Source organism: Anomaloglossus baeobatrachus, chromosome 1 (assembly GCF_048569485.1).
Source record: "Anomaloglossus baeobatrachus isolate aAnoBae1 chromosome 1, aAnoBae1.hap1, whole genome shotgun sequence".
NCBI classification, from domain to species: Eukaryota; Metazoa; Chordata; class Amphibia; order Anura; family Aromobatidae; genus Anomaloglossus; species Anomaloglossus baeobatrachus.
Window position 1 is genome coordinate 747,948,261 of NC_134353.1, and position 19,540 is coordinate 747,967,800.

Consider the following 19,540-nt stretch of genomic DNA (forward strand, 5'->3'; position numbering starts at 1 on the left):
TTTTGGTTTAAAAAGGGGCACAAAAAGTACAAAAACCTTCCTAGAATGCAGCCCACGAGCTGCAGAGGGGGAAACGTTTAGGTTGAAAGCCAAATTCCTGACGGGTGTAGTGTGGATGCGGTCCCGTGTGACACACGCCGGAGAAAACACACATGTCAGAGAAAAAACACAAACCTTAACTCACCTTCTCCAGCCCTCCTGTCTCTGCCGCTGCTGTCACTTTCTGCCGACCGCCGCTCATTATTCTCATTTAATATTCACTTCACTGCGGCCGGAAGGGCTGGAGACCGAAGATCAGCACCACGGACAGCAGAAAGGACCACGTGAATATGTAAATAACCTGGTCTCCGTATGTTATCACAGATAGCATGCGGAGAACACACGTGGTCCGCACGTACCAGAGACACGTACTTACCTGCACGCAACACGCAGGGGAAATACGTGTCTCTCGGCACGTGCATGATTTTCACGTGAGTGTGTTGGAGGCCTAAGGCTGAGGCCACACGGGGATTAATGCGAGGGCTCGCATGACACTCAGCTCACGTTCGCAGCACAGCGAGAGCCGAGTGTCATGCGACTGTGGTCCGATCGTGTGATCAGACCACAGTTGCGGAGGGGAGGGCCGGCGCTGTGGAGGAGATGGAGGGATTTATCTCCCTATCTCCTCCGTCGCACTGCTCTCGCATTTCTCTTGCCCTATAGACTTGAATGGGTGCGAGTGGAACAAGATCGCATTCCACCCGCAGCATGCTGCAGCTGTTTTCTTGGTCCGATTAGGGCTGACAAAACAATTGCTCATGAAAGAGGCCCCACAGAGTAATATGGGTCTGAGTGAAATGCGTTTTTTTTTTTTATATAATCGCATTCCACTTGCTCCGTATTACTCGCCGTGTGTGCTGACCCTAAGACTATTTTTACACAGGGCATCTTTTGTTAGGTGCGTTTTGAGTGCATCTTGAGAGTGCATTTCATTTTCTGAAAACGCACCCGCGTCAAACACGCATGTATTTTTTACTAGTTTTTACCGCGTTTTGCCCAATGCGTTTTGTAAGTGAAATCTATTGACGGGAGGGCTCAAAAATGCGGTAAAAACGCAAAAAGAATTGACATGCAGCATCTTGAAAAACGCAGCCAAGATGCAGCCAACAAAAGATGCCCAGTGTGGAGAGCAAATAGAAATCTCATAGACTTTGCTGGGAGAAGAAAATGCATGTATTTTGGTGCATCTTTGTGACATCACAAAACGCAGCAAAAGATGCCCTGTGTGAATTTAGCCTTTACCTGCAGGGTAACCCCATATCTGCATGTTAATAGCATTTTTTTTAAAATGACAGGTTCCTTCTAAAAAAAACTCAAATTGAATGAACAAACCTATATCAAATCAATATTTGGAGTGACCACCCTTTGTCTTCAAAAACAATACTTCTACATACACATTAAAAAGATTATTATTATTATTGTTGCTATGCCATTTATTCCATGGTGCTTTACAAGTGAAAAAGGTATACATAAAAACAAGTACAACAATCATGAACATTACAAAAACAGACTGGTGCAGGAGGAGAGAGGACCCTGCCCGCGAGGGGTCACAGTCTACAGGAGGAGAGAGGACCCTGCCCGCGAGGGCTCACAGACTACAGGAGGAGAGAGGACCCTGCCCGCGAGGGCTCACAGTCTACAGGATTAAAGTTTTGTAGGATTATAGTCAGGTGTATAAGTGTTGAATTATACCAAACAGGTGATCTAATCATCACATTTATATGTAACTTGAAACTCTGTCATTAACTGAAACAGGAATGGCTGTGAAGGAGGTTTAAAACTGGGTAAAGAACATCCAATCTCTGCTTGAAATGTGAGTTTGTGGAAGACTATTTCATGTCACTGGTCATACACCATGGCAAAACTGAACACAGCAACAAGACACAAGGTAGTTATACTGCATCAGCAAAGGTTCCTCCAAGGCATAGATTTCAAAGCAGTCTGCAGTTTCAAGATTTGCTGTTCAAGCTTTTTTTTTAAAGCACCATAAAATGGACAGCATTGAGGACCATAGACACAGTGGTCGGCCAAACAAATTTAGTGCAGCAGATGAAAGACACTTCATGCTTACGGCCCGGTAAGATTGGAAGATGTCCAGGAGTGCCATAAGCTCAGAACTGTCAGCAACTAGTGGGACCAAATTACACCCAGGTACAGTTCAGAGAAGTGTGACCAGAAGTCTTTTTCATAGAAAAATTGTTGCCAAAAAAACCCCCTCATTTGACATGAAAGGAAGGCCAAGTGACGCAACTATGTCAATGTCATTTTTCTGCGTACGTGTACCCGTTCATGCAATGGGTATCAGCGTCAGACTGGCTACCAGAGGAACTGCAGTAATACCAGGCCTGGCCGCGGTTACCTGCACCGAACTCCGGAGCTCTCATCTGAGCTCCGGAGTGGAGCCTAGACTGAACTGTGAGCGCCGACTGATTTCCCGGCTATCACAGTTCAGTCCATGACAGCTGCGGACAGGCCAGGCTCCACTCCGGAGCTCAGGTGAGAGCTCCAGAGTTCAATGCAGGTAACGCAGCCAGGACTGGTATTGCCGGCGGTTTCCAGTAACACCAGTCCTGGCTGCGGTAACCTGCATTCAGCTGTGAACAGGCCGGATTGCACTCCGGAGCTCAGCTGAGAGCTCCGGAGTTCAGTGCAGGTAACCGCGGCCAGGACTGGTATTACTGCAGTTTCTCCGGTAGCCAGTCCGACACTGGCGGGTATTATTGATTAATGAGTGAAAATGTGAAATATTTAGCTGTAACAGGAAACAATTTGGAGAGTGGTACAAAGAGTGGCTGCAGGCAATATTGACACATGGTGGAGGTTCCTTTCAAATTTAGGGCTGCATCTTATCAAATGGAGTTGGGGATTTAGTCAGGATTAATAGTGTATGAGAAATCAAGAGAAATATAGCCTGATATTTATTCATCATATGATACCATTAGGAAGGTGTCTGGCTCCAAATATATTCTGCAACACGACAATGACCCCAAACATACAGCCAATATGTTTAAGAACTATCTTCAGCATGAAGATGGAAAAAAAGGAGTCCTGTAAGTGATGATATGGTCACCTCAGAGTCTTGATCTCAATATCAGCTAGTATGTCTGGGATTACATGAAGAGAAAGAAGGATTTGCATAACCCTACATACACAGACCTGTGAATCTAGTGTCCAAGATGTTTGGAACAGCCTCCCAGGAAAGTTACTTAAAAAACTAGTGACTTTTGAACATTTTCACCCTCCTTTTTTAGTGTTTATACTACATTACAGTCTGGAATGTCACAGTTCTTTTTTTTCTTCTTCAAGGGTTAGCATCAATTCATATAAAGAACATTACTACATCTATGAAGATTTTGATTTTCTTTCTATTGAGATGCAAACAACAAATACCGTATTTTTCGGACTATAAGACGCACCGAACCATAAGACGCACCCTGGTTTTAGAGAAGGAAAATAAAATTTTAAGCAAAAAATGTGGTCATGACACACTGTTATGGGGCGAGGATCTGCTGCTGACACTGTTATGGGGGTAATGTCCCCAAATTCTCCACTAAGGCACCCCATCCTGGTAATGATCCACCTGCCGTGTGTGTGTGTGTGTGTGTGTGTGTGTATGTATGTATGTATGTATGTATGTATGTATGTATGTATGTGTGTATATATATATATATATATATATATATATATATATATATATATATATATATATATATATATATATATATATATATATATATATATATATAATTATATGTGTGTGTGTCCCTCATCCTGGTATAGCCCCCATCCCGCTATATACCGCCATCCTGGTATGTGCTCCTATCCTGCTATATACCCCCATCCTGGCATATGGCCGCATCCTGCTAGATACCCCATCCTGGCATATAGCCACATCCTGCTATATACCCCATTCTGGTGTATGGCCACATCCTGCTATATACCCCATTCTGGTGTATGGCCGCATCCTGCTATATACCCCATCCTGGTGTATGGTTGCATCCTGCTATATACCCCATCCTGGTGTATGGCCACATCCTGCTATATACCCCATCCTGAAGTATGGCCACATCCTGCTATATACCCCATCCTGGTGTATGGCCGCATCCTGTGGCACACAAAAAAACCCAAACGTTTATACTCCCCTTTCCTCAATCCAGCAGCATCGCTCGTCTTCCTATCCTGTCTGTGCTAGCAGTGGCGCCGCTGACCTGTGTGGAGCCGGCCACGATCCCTGCAGCATCGCGATGTCCTCCTGTCTGTGCCGGCCGCAGTTGTGTGATGTCATCGCTGTGCGCGCCGTTAGTCTCAACATACAGCCGCTGCCGGCACAGACAAGAGGACATCTCAATGTTGGAGGGATCATGGCCAGTGAGTAAACTGATTCACTGCACCCCGCGCTGATGATGATGTGCGGGAGGCAGTGAATACAGCCACACATGATCACTCCAGGCTGTAGTTGCCACGGGTGATCATGCGGGCTGGCTGTTTAGTATCATAGCCATTCTTTCTTTCTCTCTTGATCTGGCTGTTTAGTATATGCGCATCCCCCGCCCATCCTCTCTCAGCGCTGAAGACGGCGCTGACAGGTGGAGGATGGGCGTGCATATGAAATGAGCGGGCCCACGTGGTCACGGTAGGCGCTGCTACAGCCTGCTCGTGCCACCGTTGACCCGCTCCACTGCAGCACCCTCATTCCCCGCAGCACCCTCATTCAGACTATAAGATGCACCCCCCACTTTCCCCCAACATTCGGGGGGGGAAAGTGCGTCTTATAGTCCGAAAAATACGATAGAACAAAATAACTGAAAACTTCAATGTGCATAACTATTTCCCCCCACTAAAGTCAGCACTCGTTTTGCGGCAGTTACAGCTGCAGGTCGCTTTGGATAAGTCTCTGTGAGCTTTCTATATGTTGGGATTATTGCCCATTCTTCAAGGTAAAGCTGCTTCAGCTCCTTCAAGTTAGATGGCTTCCTCTTGTGAACAGCAATCTTCAAGTTTGACCACAGATTCTCAATTAGATTCAGGTATGGTCTTTGACTAGATCACTCCAATACATTTACACATTTCCCCTTCAACCACGCAAGTGTTGCTTTAGATCATTGTCTTGTTGGAAGGTGAACCTCCACACCAGTCTCGCATCACTGACAGACTGAAACCAGTTTTGCTCAAGAATATCCATTTATTTGGCACCATCCATCTTCCCCTTGACTCAGAACATTTTCCCTTTCCATGCTGCCAAAAAACATCCCCACAGCATGATACTACCACCAATATGTTTCACTGTGGGGATGGTGTTCTTGGGGTGATGAGCTGTGTTGGTTTGGTGCTAGACATAACATTTACCTTTGTGACCAAAAAGTTTAAATTTTCATCTTATCTGACCTCAACATATTCCTCCATACATTTGGGGAGTCTTCTACATGTCTTTTTGGCAAACTCAAAACAATACTTCGAATTTGTGGCTCTAAAGGCCCGATCACACACAGAGATAAATCTTTGGCAGATTTGTGGTTGCAGTGAAATCATGGACATATTGTTCCATTTGTACACAGCCACAAACCTGGCACTGATTGTCCACAATTTCACTGCAACCACAGAGATCTGCCGCAGATTTATCTCTGTGTGTGACAGGGCCTTTAGTAAAGGTTTTTTTTTTTCTGCCCACTCTTCCATAAAGGCCATCTCTTTGGTGTTTACAACTTATTGTTGTCATATGGACAGATACTCCAGTCTCTGCAAGTGAACTCTGCAGCTTCTTGAGGGTTACCTTTTGATCTCCATGCTGCCTCTCTGATTAATGCTCTCCTTGGCTGAGAGCTTTGGTGGGTGGCCAACTCTTGGCAAGTTTGTTGTGGTACCATGTTCTTTCCATATGATGATAATGGATGTGATGGTGCTCTGGGTCATCATCAGAGACTGGGATTTTTTTATTATTATGTTTTTTAGAACCCAACCCTGATTTGAAGTTCTCAACAACTTTGTCTCTGACGTGTTTGGAGACCTCTTTAGTCTTCATGATGTTGTTTGGTTAGTGGTGCCTCTTGTATAATGATGTAGCAGCCTTGGTGGCCTTTCAGACAAAGTGTATATATACACTGACAGATTATGGACACTTAAATTGCACACAGGTGGACGTCCTTTCACTAAGCATGTGACTTATAAAGGTAATTGCTTGCACCAGAAATTTTTAGGGGCTTCATAGCAAAGGGGGTGATTATATATACATATCGTAATTTTATTATTTATTTTATCTTATAAATAATATTTTTGCTTATATTTTTCCACTTCAGTTCCCCAACTTAGACTATTTAGTGTCGATGCATCACACACAAATCTTATTGCTGAAATACGTAAACACAGGTTGTAATGTAACAAAATGGGTAAAAATCCAAAGGGGAGGTACCGTATATACTGGCGTATAAGACGACTTTTTACCCCCTTAAAATAATGGCTACAGTGGGGGGTCGTCTTATACGCCGGATATACGGGGGGGGGTGTATATATATATATATATGTACACTGCAGCGTCCAGGGGAGGTGGGGGCAGCAGCTCTGGAGCACAGGGGAACGCTGCGGGCTGCAGCCTTTGATCTCCTGCACCCGCTCATATAATATGCACAGCCGCTGTCCATCTCCAATGGTGCTGAAATCGCACCGCAGTGAGGGGCTGGGGCAGCGGTGCATATTATATGAGCCTGCGTCCCAGTGTGATCGCACATGCCCACCCCTGTGTTAGATTTGGCCCCCAGGCTGCTGCTCATTCTAAAATAAAAAAGCTTTACTTACCCCTGCAGCGTTTCTCCCCGTGTCCCTGCTTCCACTGTGATCAGGCAGGCAGAGAGCTCAGCCTGCTGTGCCGATCACATGACCGCACTGAACCAGGAAGTGGAAGAACAGAAGCACGGAGGGACACAGGAGGGAGCTCAGCGCTGCAGGAGGTAAGGAAAGAGGGTTTTATTTTACTATGGGCAGCAGCCTGGGGGCCATATCTGACACAGGGGGACTTGTGCGATCTATAGGGGCCATGGGCAGCACTATGGGGGCGATATCTGACACAGGGGGACTTGTGCGATCTATATAGGGGCCATGGGCAGCACTATGGGGGAGATATCTAACACAGGGGGACTTGTGCGATCTATAGGGGCCATGGGCAGCACTATGGGGGCGATATCTAACACAGGGGGACTTGTGCGATCTATATAGGGGCCATGGGCAACACTATGGGGGCGATATCTAACACAGGGGGACTTGTGCGATCTATAGGGGCCATGGGCAGCACTATGGGGGCGATATCTAACACAGGGGGACTTGTGCGATCTATATAGGGGCCATGGGCAGCACTATGGGGGTGATATCTGACACAGGGGGACTTGTGCGATCTATAGGGGCCATGGGCAGCACTATGGGGGCGATATCTGACACAGGGGGACTTGTGCGATCTATATAGGGGCCATGGGCAGCACTATGGGGGAGATATCTAACACAGGGGGACTTGTGCGATCTATATAGGGGCCATGGGCAGCACTATGGGGGTGATATCTGACACAGGGGGACTTGTGCGATCTATAGGGGCCATGGGCAGCACTATGGGGGCGATATCTGACACAGGGGGACTTGTGCGATCTATATAGGGGCCATGGGCAGCACTATGGGGGAGATATCTAACACAGGGGGACCTGTGCGATCTATATAGGGGCCATGGGCAGCATTATGGGGGCGATATCTAACACAGGGGGACTTGTGCGATCTATAGGGGCCATGGGCAGCACTATGGGGGCGATATCTGACACAGGGGGACTTGTGCGATCTATATAGGGGCCATGGGCAGCACTATGGGGGAGATATCTAACACAGGGGGACTTGTGCGATCTATATAGGGGCCATGGGCAGCACTATGGGGGCGATATCTAACACAGGGGGACTTGTGCGATCTATATAGGGGCCATGGGCAGCACTATGGGGGCGATATCTAACACAGGGGGACTTGTGCGATCTATAGGGACCATGGGCAGCACTATGGGGGCGATATATAACACAGGGGGACTTGTGCGATCTATATAGGAGCCATGGGCAGCACTATGGGGGCAATATCTAACACAGGGGGACTTGTGCGATCTATAGGGGCCATGGGCAGCAGCATGGGGGCGTTATCTAACACGGGAACGTGTGCAATCCATAGGGGACCATAGGCAGCACAGGGGAACGTGTGCCATCAAAAGGGGGCTATATGCAATATAAGGGGGCCATATCCAGATTAAGGGGGCTAATTTTAGGATGGGGGGCTATGAGGGACATATACCCTATATGATTTGTTAGAGGGACACTGGCATTATAAGATGGACCCCATTTAACATTAAAAAAAAAAAATTCTCTTTTCCTTCACCAAATTTGGGGGTGCGTCTTATAATCAGGTGCGTCTTATAAAGCGAAAAATACGGTATATATCATACAGCAGGGGTCGGGAACCTATGGCTCGCGAGCCAGATATGGCTCTTTTGATGGCCGTATCTGGCTCGCAGACAGGGCTCCTACCTGTCTATGGGCAAATGCCGGGGCCCTGGAGAGCCGGGGGGGCCCACTCGGCCTCGTCAGTTCTCCTGTCCCTTGGCCGGGGCCCACTCGCCTTTATAGTTCTGCTGCCCCCGGCCGAGTTCCGGGGACCGCAGTCCTCGGCAGCAATCTGCGGCGCCGTCACTTTAAGGCGCGCAGACATCCTGTTTTGAATTTCATCTGTGGGCGGAGCTACCGCCTTCTCAGTCCCACAGATGAAGGAGGCGAGCTTCTGTCCGGCGCTGTGTGGGCCCCCTCTCCACCGTGACCTAATTGGGTAAATGCCCTCCCCGCCTCCCCATTATGGGCCCCGGTGAGCTGCTTCTAACCCCCCAGATGTATGCCCTGCCAATCCCCCCCCCGCCGATGCCGCGGGTGCTGTACCCGCCGAGCCGCGGGTGCAGGCCCCACAGAGCAGCAGAGTTGTGTGTATTTGTCTGTATGTAGCAGAGTTGTATGTGTTTGTCTGTATGTAGCAGAGTTGTATGTGTTTGTCTGTATGTAGCAGAGTTGTGTGTGTTTGTCTGTATGTAGCAGAGTTGTATGTGTTTGTCTGTATGTAGCAGAGTTGTATGTGTTTGTCTGTATGTAGCAGAGTTGTATGTGTTTGTCTGTATGTAGTAGAGTTGTATGTGTTTGTCTGTATGTAGCAGAGTTGTGTGTGTGTGTTTGTCTGTATGTAGCAGAGTTGTGTGTGTTTGTCTGTATGTAGCAGAGTTGTGTGTGTTTGTCTGTATGTAGCAGAGTTGTGTGTGTTTGTCTGTTTGTAGCAGAGTTGTGTGTGTTTGTTTGTAGCAGAGTTGTGTGTATTTGTCTGTATGTAGCAGAGTTGTATGTGTTTGTCTGTATGTAGCAGAGTTGTATGTGTTTGTCTGTATGTAGCAGAGTTGTGTGTGTTTGTCTGTATGTAGCAGAGTTGTATGTGTTTGTCTGTATGTAGCAGAGTTGTATGTGTTTGTCTGTATGTAGCAGAGTTGTATGTGTTTGTCTGTATGTAGTAGAGTTGTATGTGTTTGTCTGTATGTAGCAGAGTTGTGTGTGTGTGTTTGTCTGTATGTAGCAGAGTTGTGTGTGTTTGTCTGTATGTAGCAGAGTTGTGTGTGTTTGTCTGTATGTAGCAGAGTTGTGTGTGTTTGTCTGTTTGTAGCAGAGTTGTGTGTGTTTGTTTGTAGCAGAGTTGTGTGTGTTTGTCTGTTTGTAGCAGAGTTGTGTGTGTCTGTTTGTAGCAGAGTGTAGTACCATTGTTTCAGTCCAGTTGTGGCTTTATACAGCAGGGAGGAGCATTCCTTGCTGTACTAAGTGAACATTGGAGCGATTGATCTGTCAATGGCCCTTTAAAAACATATTGTACGGCTCTCGCGGAATTAAAATTAACATGTTGCAATCAAAGCAGACTTTTTTTCATTTGGGAGCGGGGTAGTCTTATACAGTGAGTATATCCCAAATTCTATATTTTTAGGGCAGAAGTTGGGGGTCGTCTTATACGCCCAGTCGTCTTATACGCCGGCATATACGGTAAGCTGAATACTTTTGCAAGGCTCTTTATATGCAAGTGTACCTTGAAGAATTGATATAATTAATGCTGTTCTGAAGGCATAAGGTGTTGACACAAAATATTGATTAAATTGATTTTAAATTTTTTTCCCTCATTCACTTTGCCCATTTCTTAATTCATAAAAATGAACTATTAACGATTCTTTTTTTAAAGCATTTTTCCGTTGCAGCATTTCTCCACACATAGCGAAAAATGTTTCCTGAGTACTGTTTGTCTGTGTATAAAAGATGCCTTGGCATGTACTAGGTCAGTTTGTAACCGAAATACTGTCACCGAGTGGTTCACGCATGACATAAGGCAATTATTTATGTGGGCCAATAAAAGGGGGACTTGATACCTCATTATTTATACTGTACAGGACACTGTGACTCACACTCACTACCCAGAGTGATCAGTACCCCGCCAGCCACTCACTAGTGTAAGGAAGTGCTCGCATCGAAATGCTATGCCTTGGGATGAGAACTCTGCCTTTAAAGAGAACCAGTCACCAGTTTCTTGGGTTATACACCATGCCCTTCACCTTTTAAGATCATGTGAATGGGGATCCTACAACCCCTTTTATATCCTCACAGATACACACCTTTGAAAAAGTCTTTTATATATGTCCCGCACTGCACGTAAATTGTGTGGACTGGTCCGAAACTAGATTTGGATCAGCACCACCTTTTCTAGCTGGATGGAAGTGGATGATGTCTCTTCCTCACCCATACGGTGCTGGAGATCTCCTGCACAACGGGATCAAAGACCTGCTAAGGCGCGCCTCACTGGTGATGTACAACTGACGATCCACTGTTGACAGCTTCCTTTGCACTTGTCTCCCATCGAGCACATCTGGATGAAATTGGTTGTCAAGTTCTGAGATGCTGTAGGCTATGGTAGCAGGTTTTGCCATGCAGGTAACTCGTAGTAGCACAAGTAATATGTTGAACAACTGCTCATGGGACATTTTCACCTTCCCTAATAAAGGCCTCTTCATGGTGTTTCCTATGTAGTCTCCAGACCAATCTCTAGCATTGTAGTCTCCAGACCAATCTCTAGCATTGCATCCAAAACAAAATCAGGGCTCATGTTTGAAGCGAATAGACCACCATAAGCATTATCTTGTACAAACCACACAAGAAACAAGGGAGGTCCGTTCCTGTTTTTTGCTCCCCACCTTGTATTACTGAATTGACTGTGCAGGTTCTAGCTGTGGTTATGCAGGATAACACTAACCTGTCGATAAAGCTATGAGGTTATGAAGATTTGGGCAATAATGGCAAACACTCAGAGGGAACCTGTCTACAACAATTTCATAGGTAATCCAAGTGCATGGCGAGACAGTGTCCAAGGGTTGCAATGATACTCCATTACTACATTGCAGCACGGTTTGTTTTTTTTTTGTTGTTTTTTAATTTGATTTAGAGTGTAAGTGCTTTGGAGAATATTGATGAACCCGTAGTCTATGACTCCTCTTCACTTCTCTACCCAACCTCCTGCTTCAGTGACACTTCAGATTTTTTGCTCTGCATTGTGAACTCTTCAAGCTGAATCAAGTGCTTGCTCCACGCTTGTTTTGTGCTGTGCATGTTACTGTGTGTTGTCAAAATCGTTAAGGCTGCTTTACACGCAACAACATCGCTAGCGATCTCGCTGGTGATAGCACCCCCCTACCCGTTGGTTGTGCGTCATGGGCAAATCGATGCCCATGGCGCACAACATTGGTAGGACCCGTTACACATACTTACCTGCCTAGCGACGTCGCTGTGGTCGGCGAACCGCCTCCTTTCTAAGGGGGCGATTCGTGTGGTGTCAAAGTGACATCACACGGCAGCCGTCCAATAGAAGCGGAGGGGTGGAGAGCAGCCAATAGAAAGTGACGCCCACCTCGTTGCCGGAGGACTCGGGTACGGTGTTGTTCGTCATTCCTGGGGTGTCACACGTAGCGATGTGTGCTGCCTCAGGAAGGACGAGCAACCTGCGTCCTGCAACAGCAACGATATTTGGGATTAGAACGACGTATCAACGATTAGGTGAGTAATTTTGATCGTTAGTGGTCGTTCGTACGTTTCACACGCAACAACATTGCTAACGAGGCCGGATGTGCGAATTCCGTGACCCCAACGACATCTCGTTAGTGATGCCGTTGCGTGTAAAGCCCCCTTTAGTCTCATACTACCAATGTGCAACAGTTCTGGAGGCAGAAGTGATGAAATGTAGCAGAGACTGTGCTTCTGGAACGTCACATACTATTAGGGTATGTGCCCAAGATTAGCTTTCGATGGTGCGTATTTTTTTCTGCTTCAAATGCATAGCATTTTACAGTACAAGCAAAGTGGATGAGATTTATAGAAATGTCATTCCCACTCTGCTTCTTTTTACACTGCGTAAATTCGCCTGCGTTGAGTTTTACCAATCTGCAGCTTGTCAATTTGTCTTGCAGGTACACTGAGTTTTCTGTGCATAATTTCCCCATAGACTTGCATTAGATGTGGAGATCCGCAGCTAAAAGACGCACATGCATTTCTAGTGCGTTTCTGCAGCAGAAACTTATCAAAAATGCACGTAATCTGCACCTAAGAATGTCAATACCAGGAAGTTTTTTTTAAAAAAAGCAGCTTTATTTAAAGCATGACACACTAAACAGACAAAAGATGCATCAAAAACGCAATAAAAAATGCAAGTAAGGTGCAGAAATTCGGTAGCATCAAAACAGCAAACACTGATGGGAACGTAGCCTTATACAGTGAGCTTAGCTTAGGCTTCCCTACTCATGGCTGTAGACAGCCAAATTTCAGCTATTCACTCTACACAGTGGATTTGGAGCCCGATGTGTGATTACACCGGATTACTTATTCTCTAAACATATTGCTATTTTATAAAGCTGAGAGTGAATCTGCGGTTACATGAACGGCATTACCGATCTCCCAATGAACACAGTAGAAGGTGGATTGTGGGGGATTATACATTCTGGATCAGGGCTATATATTCATGCCTTGAGAATATAGAAACACTAGAAACAAGCCAAACCATCATGCAGAAGAGCTTGCGTTCTGCTGTTGGCTGTGCTCGTTGTGGACCTTTTCTTATTATGTATGCGCTGGTGAGTGAGGTACGTGTGGTGCTCCGCGGAGCTTACGACTTCAGTTTCTATGGTACTAATTAACACTTCAAAGCTGCTAGGTGCGCTAACGTTGTCTTCATGCATCAGAATGATTTTCTTCTTAATTGATATTCATGCAGAATGTATTTGCATAAAATATTATCGTACCTGGTGGGAAATAAAAAGCTTCTCAAAGATTCCAAACAGATTGTTCTTTTCCTCACAATGTCACTTAAAGAGAACATTAAATTGATCCACAATTAAAGAAAATCGGCCTAATTGAGAGCATTTAAATACATTATTAAAATTCATAAAATAAACTTTCATGTCTTAACGGCTGTAATGTTCGGCATCTCTGTGTAATCAGCAGGGTATGCGGATATTCCGAGTAGCATCTGTCACGCTCCCCGGGTCCTCGGCTCCCCTCCCCGGGTCCTCTGCTCCGCTCCCCGGGTCCTCAGCTCCGCTCCCCGGCTCACCTGCCACGCTCCCCGCTCTCCAGCCTCCGGTGCCCGTCCTTCCCAGGCCCCCTGGTCTCCGATCCCGGCGTCCGACGGCTTCCCAGGTCCTGGCCGGCTCCCCTGCGTCCTCCTCTCAGCTTCCTTCCCTGGCTTCTGGCACCCGGGCCGCGCGCATGCGCATTAGGGCACGCGCGCGGTCACTGACCCTTTCTTAAAGGGCCAGCGTCCATTAACAGGAAATGATGCAGAACAGGTACAGGGTATAAAGGGGTTATTGTCCAAGGGGGCGGGGCCTGATCTTCGTGTTTTCCCAAGCTAGGAGTCAGGTCTCCTTGTGTTTTGTGAGATACTTACCTCTCTATCTTCTAGAGCCGATCCTGCATCGCCATCCGGTCCTGCGGTACCTCGAACCCCGAACGCTGCCCATCTGCCATCCTGACAGTCCGTACCATCTCGGATCCCTGCGGTGACCCGTCATCTCGCTCCAACGGTTCCGGACCCCGCCTGACACCATCACGGCTTCCGAACCTGAGATCCGTCACCCGGACCACCATCAGTGACCTCGTGGTCCCAGGGACTTCTCCGTATTCTCCCAGTGCACGGACTGTCCTGCTACCTACAGTGCTCCGGCTGCCGGACTCCTTTCCCTCATCCGGGAGTTCAGCCCAGTGGATCCACCTCCAGGGTCTACCCGTCCATCTGGCCCTAACAGTAAGATCAGGCCATGGATCCCGCCGAAGCACTAGCGGCCTTGCATGAGGAACTCCAACGCCAGCGTGAAGTTCAGACCCGCATGCTGAACTTTATGACTTCTGTGGACACCCGCCTGACCACGCTACAGGCGGCAGTCACGTCTTCAACATCCCGAGCCTCCACTAGTCAAGCCACGACCCCCGCTCCCGTGGCTGCCTCTTCGGATGCTTCCAGACTGCGTTTGGCCTCACCACCCCGGTACGCCGGAGATCCCAAGACCTGCAGGGGGTTTATAAACCAATGCTCCCTCCATTTCACGCAGCTGCCGCATTTGTTTGCCTCCGACCAAGCCAAGGTCGCCTTCATCATGTCTCACCTAGAGGGCGAGGCACTGGCGTGGATGAACCCCTTGTGGGAGAAGGAGGAACCTATGACCAAGAACCTCCAGGAGTTCCTGCAGGCCTTTCGCAGCACCTTTGACGAACCCGGACGCGCCTCCGCGTCTGCGTCATCACTTCTCCGGTTACGTCAGGGAACACTGACGGGTCAATACGCCATCCGTTTCCGCACCTTGGCGTCAGAACTCGGGTGGAATAACGAGGCCCTAACCGCCGCCTTCTGGGAAGGACTATCGGGTCGAATCAAAGATGAGCTGGCTGGACGTGATGTACCGTCCACCCTGGACGCCCTGATTACCCTAGCGACTCGAGTGGACATACGCTTTCAGGAGCGGTCCAAAGAGATATCCCGTGAGAGACGTCCGGTACGGCATTCCTCTCCTCCACGGAAGCCCGCCGTACTCCAGTCAACGGCCTCTGGTGTCTCCGTCCATGAGCCCATGCAGATCGACCGTGTGCGACAGTCTGAACAACGTCGAGCAGAGCGGCTCGCCAAGGGTCTCTGCTTTTACTGCGGAGAGGGCACACACCTGCTACGCGCCTGTCCAGAGAGGCCGGGAAACTCCAAAGCCTAGGGTTGGTAGGAGAGGCCACCCTAGGTGCTGGGACTCTCTCAGACCCAGTTACATGGACTGTGCAAGTAACAACGGGAGAGACGCGGTTTACGGCTGAGGCGTACCTCGATTCTGGGGCAGCAGGCAACTTCATCCAGCAGGCCACGGTGGACAAGTACCGGGTGCCTGTTACTCCACTCGACAAGCCCCTCGTGATTGCCTCTGTGGATGGGAGACCTCTCTCTGACACCATCTCCTGGATCACCAAGCCGCTTGAACTGCGTATCGGTGCTCTGCACACCGAGAACATCGCTCTCTACGTCCTCCCACATATGTCACATCAAATTCTGCTGGGCCTTCCCTGGTTGCGGACACACGAGCCTTCAGTCAGCTGGGGCACTGGCGATATTACTCGATGGGGGTCTTCTTGCCATGAGAGGTGTCTGAAGACCATACAACCCATCCGGCGACCTCCGGTTCCCGAGTCCCTACCGGGACTGCCCTCAGCCTATTGGTCCTTCGTGGACGTCTTTGACAAGAAGGAGTCCGAAGTACTTCCACCACATCGTCCTTACGATTGTGCCATTGACCTGCTCCCGGGAACTACACCACCTCGAGGACGGATATATCCACTCTCTCCAGCCGAAACAAGGGCCATGTCTACGTACATCACAGAGAGCCTGGCTAAGGGATTCATCCGGAGATCCTCCTCTCCTGCTGGAGCAGGCTTCTTCTTCGTAAAGAAGAAAGAGGGTGACCTACGCCCATGTATAGACTACCGGGGATTGAACCTGATCACCGTGAAAAACAAGTACCCCCTGCCGCTCATCCCCGAATTGTTTGATCGGCTCAGAGGAGCTCGTGTGTTCACCAAGTTGGATCTTCGGGGTGCCTACAACCTGGTCCGTATCCGCTCAGGGGATGAATGGAAGACCGCGTTCAACACTCGCGATGGGCACTACGAATACTGCGTGATGCCCTTCGGCCTGTGTAATGCACCAGCTGTCTTCCAAGAATTAGTGAACGATGTGTTTCGGGACCTTCTCTACGTCTGTGTGGTGGTATATCTGGACGACATCCTTGTCTTCTCTCCGGACCTCCAGACCCACCGAGAGAACGTGCAACTGGTTCTACAACGACTTAGAGAGAATCGTCTGTACGCCAAGTACGAGAAGTGCGTCTTCGAACAGTCTTCTCTCCCCTTCCTGGGGTACCTCATCACCGATACCGGACTGCAGATGGATCCCAAGAAGGTCTCCTCCATTCTCAACTGGCCTCCTCCTTCTGGACTGAAGGCAATCCAACGCTTTCTGGGATTCGCTAACTATTACCGCCAGTTCATTCCTCACTTCTCGGCTCTGACTGCTCCTCTCTCCGCCTTGACCAAGAAGGGGGCTAATCCAAAGGACTGGTCACCTGCGGCCGACGCCGCGTTTGGCGCTCTAAAGCGAGCCTTTGCCTCCTCTCCTGTACTCCACCGTCCAGAGTTAAACCGCCAGTTCACCTTGGAGGTGGATGCCTCCTCCTCGGGAGCCGGAGCAGTGCTCATGCAGAAGTCCTCCTCCGGGAAGATGGTGACGTGCGGTTTCTTCTCCAAGAGCTTCTCCACGCCTGAACGCAATTACACCATCGGTGACCGAGAGCTATTGGCGGTCAAACTGGCTCTGGAGGAATGGCGCTATCTTCTGGAAGGAGCAGTGTACCCTGTCATTGTTTACACGGACCACAAAAACCTGGAATACCTGCGGACTGCTCAGCGACTGAACCCACGGCAAGCCAGGTGGTCCTTGTTCTTTGCCCGGTTCGACTTCCAGCTTAATTTCCGACCCGCAAACAAGAATGTACGCGCTGATGCCTTGTCTAGGTCTTTCGTGCCCATGGAACAGGAGGAAGAGACATCTCAACCCATCATCTGTCCAAGCAAGATCATTCCGGTGACTCCTGTCACCCTGGCCCAGATACCGCCCGGGAAGACCTATGTCTCTGAGACAGACAGGCAAAAAGTGTTACACTGGGGTCATGCCTCGAAAACAGCCGGTCATGCAGGTCAGAAGAAAACATGGAGCGCTATTGTACGTCATTACTGGTGGCCATCCCTGCGCACGGACGTCGCCTCTTTTGTCTCTGCCTGCTCCTCCTGTGCCAGGAACAAGACACCCAAACACCTGCCATACGGCCGTCTTCTGCCTCTGCCCATACCCTCAGTTCCCTGGCAACACATAGCGATGGACTTTATTACGGACTTGCCATTGTCCTCCGGACACACAGTCATATGGGTCGTGGTGGATCGATTCTCTAAAATGGCCCATTTCGTTCCTATGGCTGGATTGCCCTCTGCTCAGGAACTCGCGGACGCCTATATACATCACATCTTCCGCTTGCATGGCTTCCCATCACACATCGTGTCCGACAGAGGAACTCAGTTTACCTCCCGCTTCTGGAGGGCTCTCTGCAAACATCTGGGAGTGACTCTAGACTTTTCATCTGCCTACCATCCTCAGTCTAATGGCCAAGTGGAGAGGATCAATCAAATATTGACATCTTTCTTACGTCACTACGTGAACGCCCATCATGACGATTGGTCCACGCTTCTTCCTTGGGCAGAATTCTCCCATAATCACCACATCAGTGAGTCGTCCTCCAGCTCTCCCTTCCATGTCGTTTACGGACTCCAGCCCTCCGTCCCATTGCCGGTATCCCCTTCTTCGGATGTCCCTGCTGCTGATACTGTAGCCCGTGACTTTGCAACCATTTGGGACTCTGTCAAGGCGTCCCTTGGGCGTGCTTCCCTACGGATGAAACGACACGCAGACAAGAGACGTCTGGACCCTCCGTGTTTCTCTCCTGGAGATCTCGTCTGGCTTGCTTCCAAGTACGTCCGCTTGAAGATACCATCATACAAGCTGAGTCCTCGCTACATCGGGCCGTTTAAAGTCCTCAACAAGATCAATGAGGTCTCCTACAAGCTACAGCTCCCGGCCACGATGAGGATACCCAACTCATTCCACATCTCCCTGCTCAAGCCGGTTGTCCTTGGTCCCTTCTCCGCTGCTGCCAGTCCGGCTCCTCCACCTATTGCCGATGACGACATCTATGCGGTAAGGGATATCGTGGCCATGAAGACCGTACGGGGTCGACAGTTCTTCCTGGTGGACTGGGAGGGGTATGGTCCTGAGGATAGGTCCTGGGAGCCCAGGGAGAACGTGGGCACTCCTCTGATCCGTGCCTTCATGTCCCGGTTGCGGGGAGGGGGGCGTGGGGGGGGGGGTACTGTCACGCTCCCCGGGTCCTCGGCTCCCCTCCCCGGGTCCTCTGCTCCGCTCCCCGGGTCCTCAGCTCCGCTCCCCGGCTCACCTGCCACGCTCCCCGCTCTACAGCCTCCGGTGCCCGTCCTTCCCAGGCCCCCTGGTCTCCGATCCCGGCGTCCGACGGCTTCCCAGGTCCTGGCCGGCTCCCCTGCGTCCTCCTCTCAGCTTCCTTCCCTGGCTTCTGGCACCCGGGCCGCGCGCATGCGCATTAGGGCACGCGCGCGGTCACTGACCCTTTCTTAAAGGGCCAGCGTCCATTAACAGGAAATGATGCAGAACAGGTACAGGGTATAAAGGGGTTATTGTCCAAGGGGGCGGGGCCTGATCTTCGTGTTTTCCCAAGCTAGGAGTCAGGTCTCCTTGTGTTTTGTGAGATACTTACCTCTCTATCTTCTAGAGCCGATCCTGCATCGCCATCCGGTCCTGCGGTACCTCGAACCCCGAACGCTGCCCATCTGCCATCCTGACAGTCCGTACCATCTCGGATCCCTGCGGTGACCCGTCATCTCGCTCCAACGGTTCCGGACCCCGCCTGACACCATCACGGCTTCCGAACCTGAGATCCGTCACCCGGACCACCATCAGTGACCTCGTGGTCCCAGGGACTTCTCCGTATTCTCCCAGTGCACGGACTGTCCTGCTACCTACAGTGCTCCGGCTGCCGGACTCCTTTCCCTCATCCGGGAGTTCAGCCCAGTGGATCCACCTCCAGGGTCTACCCGTCCATCTGGCCCTAACAGCATCCTCCCACTCATATGAACTCATTTTTATACACTCCTGAGTATCAGGGCGTATGCTGATCGTCAAAGGGATAGTCTGACTATTTAAGAAATCTGGCAGGAAAATTTTTGTGAAATTAAAAATTAACCTTTACTAACTTGTCCAGTCATGGGCCTA

At 49.3% G+C, this 19,540-nt stretch overlaps 1 protein-coding gene across 3 annotated transcripts in view; it reads left to right on the forward strand.

Moving 5' to 3' along the window:
- CAMKK2 (calcium/calmodulin dependent protein kinase kinase 2) overlaps nt 1–19,540 on the forward strand; it is a 158,682-nt gene that overhangs the window by 45,293 nt on the left and 93,849 nt on the right. Inside the window, exon 2 of one of the 3 annotated variants that reach the window (XM_075323571.1) lies at nt 10,052–10,107. The exons of the other annotated variants lie outside the window; for them this stretch is intronic. The gene's annotated coding sequence lies outside the window, so the exon portion shown is untranslated. The remainder of the gene's footprint in view (nt 1–10,051; nt 10,108–19,540) is intronic. 3 annotated transcript variants of the gene reach the window in all.